Source organism: Balearica regulorum, chromosome 2 (genome assembly GCF_011004875.1).
Source record: "Balearica regulorum gibbericeps isolate bBalReg1 chromosome 2, bBalReg1.pri, whole genome shotgun sequence".
Lineage (NCBI taxonomy): Eukaryota > Metazoa > Chordata > Aves > Gruiformes > Gruidae > Balearica > Balearica regulorum.
In genome coordinates this window covers 45,777,360-45,784,411 of record NC_046185.1, presented here as the reverse complement: position 1 = coordinate 45,784,411, position 7,052 = coordinate 45,777,360, and the positions used below count along the sequence as shown (strand labels likewise).

The window sequence follows — 7,052 nt, the reverse complement described above, 5'->3', positions numbered from 1 at the left end:
ATTTTCTTCCTGAATCTACTACCCCAATGCAGAGGAGCAGAGAAGGTTATTTCCCACCAATGGAGTTGATGTAGGTGTGTCCTTGACTTTCTTGGCAGATTTTTGCCCACCTTTCTCTGCATGTGAGATTAACTAGACAGTTAATCGGGTAGCTCCCACTCGGGAGCCTGGGCGAGAAGGGGGCGGTGGGCAGGGCTGGATGGGGTTGTGAAGGGGACGAGGACAGGCTCTGCTGCAGGATGGACCCCAACCCTGCTGTGCCCCGTCATGAGGTCATGAGTGTTCACCGGCGAGCGGCTCTGTGACAGGGGCCTAGCGTGCGCTCCTGTATCCCACCTTACGGCAGGAGGAAACGCGGGTCTGGGAACCTTGCTCAGTGCCCGTTTGAAACGGAGGAGCACGGAAGCGGATCTGGCTGAGCGCACACTGGCGGGATGAAGCATTTTCCTCAATTCTAGGTGTGTTTGTTTTTTAACATTGAATCTGCTGTTCTCAAGGAGACTTGGTGATATATCTGAAAACCTATGAATAACAGACTTAAGAAATCCATGCTAAAAATTAACATTGATTAAAGAAAAAGGTCATATTGAATTATTGTTTCAATGACAGGAGCAAACTTTCCCTCCCCCCCCAGTTTTCAAATAGTTAAATATTTGGATGGTGTTTTTGATAAACGGACAACTTAGGGAACTTGACTAGTGGGCAAAAAGAAAAAAAAGAGATCGCATGTCTCTAAAACATCTGTTTTGGCAGACGTTTCTAGCGTTTTGTGGCAATTTGAGAATGACTGTAGTGACCAAAAAGACTAAGGATATTCTTAGGGTAGCATACTATTATTGCATTGTAGATGCCCGATTTGGCCACAAGAGAGCATTGTAAATCCAGAGAAAGCCAGTTTCAGCAAATGAAGTTCATGAGACCTAAATGTGTTGCTTTTTCCCCATTGCTGTCAGAAAGCTCAAGAAATTATGACTATGTTTATTGACGTTAGTACCACACAGATAATTAATTATTTAGGGTTTTCCTGAGAAGTGAAAAGGTCACCTTCATTACACATAACTTTGAAAAATACCGTGAGTGATATTGCAGATCACGAAACATTAAAATGCAAGCGGTGATTGAGAATTTCAGAGCCATATATTTGTTTTCCTTGTCCGTTCAGGTTTGAAATGCGTGCATTTCTACATTACTGAATGGTGTGTTTTAAGAAAAATATCGTTAACAAACATTACCTTGAAAAAGCAAAGGCTGAGGTCTTTTCTGTTGTGACAGCAAGGAAGATGAGAAATGCTGAAAATAAAGTCTGAGAGAGATTACACAGTACTTTTTTCAACATCAAAAAAGAATAGAAACCTAGTAAACAAGGAGTCAAGACCAGAGAAGTGGAAAAAATGGAAATCAGGAAGGAAAAAGGAAAAATTAAGCTCTAGGCAAGAAATATTAAATGGTAGTCTAGAAGGCAACATAACCTGATTTGCAGTTGTGCATCCTGTCAGCCTCTGGGCACGCACACAACTGCCCACCGCACATCTCTTTCTTTCCAAGCTTCTCCAGCAAGCACTGACTCCCTGTGGATGGGAGGCTGCCAGATCCGCTCTAACAGCTCTCCCCCGCTTCAGCCTTGGGAAACCCCACACCCTGCTTCGCACTTTCCGCTGATGCTGCAGGTTGAGGTTGCTGGAGAGTCTCACCTAATTTTCTTCCCCTTCCTTGGGTGTCATTTCCAGATATGGAGTTATTTCTTGTGCAGGCTTGAAAAAAGAGCAACACTCTCCACGTTGCCTTGCAATCCCCTTCTCTACTGCCATGGCATTGCACTGCCACAGAGACCTGTCACCTTCTGCAGGATGGGGCTGTTCTCTGGGAGACTCAGCGTCCTGCCTGGCCTCGCTGCTGAGAAGCAGATGTGCAGCTGGGGGAATGGAAGCAGAGCACAGTGGGAGAAGTGCCTACGATCAGAATTTGTGTCAGAGGCGCATCAGCTGCTTGGGGTGGGATAAGGTGGCATAATAAGTGAGTTGAAATAATAATAGAATGGAGTTTAAAAAGATAGAATCTTATGTATTATGTCTGCCAGGTTAATAAAGTCTATTTAGGAGGGTTAACAGAAAGAAATTTCAGTAAGTGCCTGCCAAACATGCCAGCTGCAGGGCTATCCAGCAGTGAATCTAGTAACGTTTGAGTGTACAAGCAGCTTGATACCTTTATAGAAGTACACACAACATAAACTTCTGAAACTCACTGAAAATAAACAACGAAAGATCAGTATGAATAAAGGGACAGTTCTATGATATCGAACAGTGACACTAATTCTTTAGGGATTATATTTTGCCATCAGAGAGACCAGATTAAATAGCCTTTAATTTGCTTCATACTTCATGTTTCTTCTCTGCTGGCTGGCTCTAGGCCTTTAGAAGTACCTGGACAAGGAGAAGTATAAGGTATAGGACTGTAGGACTGGAGCTGAGGCTGAGAGACACAGCTGTAATGGTATGGCAAAGACAAGGTTATGCATTACATTTCTTGATAATCTCTGTACTTGAACCATATGGACTACAAAATGAAACCAGTAATGAACTTAAACTTGCCATTTGGGGTTGTTTACAGTGAAGCTGAAAGATGTACAGTGGGTGCTGAAAAGAGAATTTCTTAATAAAGCTGCAATATTCCTGCTGAGGTGATTGTCTGACCCACTTTGCATGCAAAGCCACGTTTTTATGACCGTAGTTGCAAGATTTGGTGGTGTGATCCCAGCTCCAGTGGCAGGTTGGAAGAGGTCCTCAGTAGCACATGTGGTCACTTATTTGAAAGATTTTCCCCTTCCAGTTGACTGGATGCATTGTGTATTATGTTAATCATCATCTTCCATAAAAAGAAAGTATAGACGAAGTATCCATGTTATGGTTGCATCTAAAAACTGGTTGTGGGGGGGAAAGGGTACATTTTGCAGCTAAAGGGTGAGCAGTAGGGCACATGTGGTAGTTAAGATCGCTGGCACTTCTGTTCTGAAGCTATAAAAGGGTATATTTTCCCTTTTACATTAGGTTGGAAGCTGTCTGGAATTATGTGTCTTTGGGAGGGAGCTTCACAATGGAACATGGAAGAAACATCATTCATGTCTCAAGAAGGTAAGATAATATTTTCAGTATTTACAGGCAAGAAGAAAATCAAATAGAATGTAAATTTTAAAGTGATGGGAGGAAGACTTGCCTATTTTGTCTTCTGATGGGATGAATGCTTTGAGGTATTCTGACATTGTGTTGAAAAGCAGGCTCAGTTGCCAAGGTCATTTGTCCAGAGCGTAGAGAAGCCTGTAGATTTGCAGAGAAAAATGTGAAAATGAAATTGTATCTATACCTCTTCTTTTAGATGCTCTCAAAATCTCACTTAATAACCTGTTTGGTTATGAACTGGGCAAAATACAGCCTATCTATTCCACTTCCTTTGCTCTTGTTCTTAATATATCAGCAGGTGTGTTATTTAAAAATCTTTTATCAAATAGTTGGGTTTTTTTCCAGTGAATTGTCTTAAATATTACTTGCTAACTGTCTTGTGAGTGAGAATCAAAAATTCAGTACCTCTCTAGGCAAAGTGAAGAAGGCAGTGGGGGAAAGAAGAGACCTTGAGGAGAATCTCCAGGACAGCTGTGAATCTTTGGCTGTGTGTTTTTGTTATTGTCCCGGAGTTGCCAAGAAAGCCAAGCCCCAAGGGAGGGTGTAAGCCAGGCCTGTGTGCCCTGCTGAAGACAAGGTGGGGACTTGCTGATCCAATGTTGGTTTTGGCTTGAGCAGTTAGAACGTGGCACGGATCACCGGCACTGGCGTTTCAATGACAGAAGCCTTAGGGCAGATCTCAGTGTGCAAAACCAGGCCAAGGGATATGTCAGAATCTGCTTTTGTAACAACAAAAAAATACCAAACTCCTGTCTAGTTCCCTGGTTATAGCTGTGGTAAGTGATACTGTCAGGTAGTCCTAGCTGCAACGTTTGCTTGGATGAAAATGGGGATCACATTTGGCTTCTTGCAGTTAATCCAGGACAGAAGCTCAAGATTATTTGACTTCCATCTTTCTGCTATTAGATCTCAAATCTCAAACAGTGATTCAGCTCCCAGAACACTACACTAATTTGATACTAATCCGTGAAAGGTCATTGCTAGCATAACAATATCCTATAACAGCAGAACAAGAATATTCAGTGGCATTTTACATGTGCTTGGTGCTGTTAAGCTAGCATTTAGCGTCACTATAGATCCTATGCAGTAGTGAACATTAAAAATAAGTCTTTTCTTTTCTTTATTCCACCGCCTGATGCAAATACAAATACGGGCTAAGACAAATACAAATTGAAAACACTGAGAGGGCGATAGATGTGCTGTGAACATAATACTAGTCTGAATTTGATCTTTGACAAGATGTTATCTGATGAGGCAAAACCAAAGCTCTGGGTCTTGATAAATGAGCCAGGAGGGTCTGTCACAGATGAGAGACTATGAAAGCTGGGATGTCCCCAGAGCCCTAAGAATCTGGAAAAACTATTCAAAGTAGAACTGACAGGGATGTTGATTTCACTGAGGCATTGATTTTGCTACAGGCCCAAGAAGCTCCAGTTTTATGAGAAATGTCAAAAAATGTTGGGTTTGGCCTGATTCAGACCCAGCACTTCTGGATTTTCATTCTCACCTTTTCGATAGATGACTGTGTGCTCCTTGACTAGCACATCTTCCAATAAGTGGCCAGCAGAACTTGCGGGCAGGACAGAAAGCAATTGCTATTCTCAAGTTCATTACATGCCCAGCATGAAATACTTTACATGAGACTTATTTTCATAATGCTTGGACTATTATTTGAATAAAAGAGTAAAGCTTTTCTTGTATTCATAGTGAGAGAGTGACAGTCATTAAAATGAACAAGTGCCTGTTACCTACGATTAAGCCTTGGAGCAAGTCTCTGATCCAAGCATCCAAGTGAAGGAGGAGACGAGAAGGGGAATGGTAATGAGAAACTGCATGGAATTTAAAAAGCAGTTGCCTTTAGCAAGTTTTTATTAATTTTTGGTTGATATGGGGAAAAAGGTTGGTGTGTTTAGTGAACTTTCAGCACTTCACAAAGTTATGATGAAAATAGAAGTTACAGTAAATAAGTGTTGAAGTAAAAATTGCTCAGGCAATATTTATATGAAAGAGTGACAAATCAGGCAGCAAATAGTTTTCAAATGCTGCTGCTTTATGTAGTTATCGCATTCATAGTAACAATTACTATCCAAGTATTACAGAGCAGCACTTTGTGGTGTTGTATATGAAAAATGTATTTTCTGGCTGTTCAATAAAGCCGTTAAGAGAGAGGGAAAGCCAGTCACTTTGGTGGTTGTTCCTTTCCTAATTGTGCTTTTGAACATGAGGAAAAGCCAGCCTTGTCCTCTGCAACTCTCCTTGCCCCAGACTGTGACTATATTTGTTTTAAACTTTCTTTCAATATGTGTTAAACCAAAAGACAATATTTTGATATTCTAAATGTAGGAGAGTTTTGGGGTTTTTTTAAAAGTAAACTTAGTGTCTCTGAGCCTTCTTTCACTTTTGCCACGGCTATATTCACAAGTTACAGGTCTCTGAGGTAGGCTTCTGCTGTTGTATGGCAGGAAATCCATTTATTCTTTTTGCACTAGGGACCTCCTTGGAAAAATCCGTTGAAAGTTTGATATTGTACTTACTGTCGCAATACACCAAGACCGGAGCTTCTTAAATTCTTTCAATTTCTGAAACTCTTGGAGAGAATTTGAACAGCAGTGACCTGGTAGTCTGAGCACAAACCAATCTGTGCAGCTGGTCACTGAGGACCTTTCCACAGCATTTTTTTCTTCTTCACATAACCAATTCCTTTGAGTGAGAGCTCCTCTTTCTATCGTCTTTGCGTACCTCATGTCTTTTGCTGGTGCTTGGAAAGTCTTATAAATGGGAATTACCCACTGCAATTCTGGCAACCTTTTTTTTTTTCAAATACCAGACATTGCCTTGGACTGTGTATTTACATACTCTGACTGTGTCAATGCCTGTGCGGTTAAGGTATCCTTTCGTTGGTGTTGTAGATTCTCTGCTCTACTGTTCACAAGTAGACATTTACTGTTGGAGAAGAATGATACAGAAAAAATGCAAAACAAGAATAAAAAAACCCAATTGCATAATCAATAAGCCTACAGATCATCCAATAGGATAAGTCACTTCTCTCAGGACTCTGCGATTTCATTAGAGCCATAATGGTTTTTGTATTTATTTTTTATTTTGTTTATCTGTTTTTGTTTTGGATTTGTAATCTATATAAATTGCATCTGTTGCAGAGATGAGATGGACATGAATTGCAGCAAAGAACTTTTCTTGCATTAGAGGAGAAAAGGGAGTATACAGAACCTCTTCTAATTTAAATATGCACTGACACTGGATGTTATGAATAGACTTTGTTCACATTTTGAAGATTTTACAAAGGTAAATTTTACAAAGGAAAGGAGCTCACAAAGAAAAGTATGTTAGGGACTTCAAAATGAACAGCAACCTTTCCAGGTGAAAAATAACGAGCAGCAGAAGGAAATATATATTACATATCACATTCCTCATGGAAACAGTCTGGAGATACTTTCCTTGCCCTCAATTTTTTTTACTGTAAATTTGGGTGTCTGAAGCTCAGTCTCCCAGTGTGAACATTGATGCAATGAGTAGCTGGGCTGAATCTACTAGATACATTAAACTTCACCTGAGCAACTTTGTAACATGAGAGTTCAGTATGGACATTATTGGCCAGCTGGATCTTTTGTGTAATTTCACAACTGCACACCAAAGATTCATGAACCTGTTCTCATATTTAATCTACCTTAATTTAACTTTAATATTGTAGGGAGATTTACCTGAGATTAGTATGTTGAAGCCAATATAAATTTCCTAATTAAATAATTATTGGATTTGTTTTTTTAATAAATTCAGATTCCTCAGGATAGGAGCTAATACATTTCCATATCTCAAAAATGTTGAATACTCTTAAGAAATAGTCAGTGAAATAAGTGGATA

At 40.2% G+C, this 7,052-nt stretch overlaps 1 long non-coding RNA gene across 1 annotated transcript; it reads left to right on the top strand.

Annotated features, from left to right (window-relative positions):
- Positions 1-311: 311 nt before the first annotated feature.
- On the top strand, positions 312-6,841 carry LOC142600370 (uncharacterized). Its single transcript, XR_012833826.1, has 3 exons — positions 312-458; positions 3,045-3,128; positions 6,332-6,841. It is a non-coding gene; the product is annotated as an uncharacterized LOC142600370 (long non-coding RNA).
- Positions 6,842-7,052: the final 211 nt, after the last annotated feature.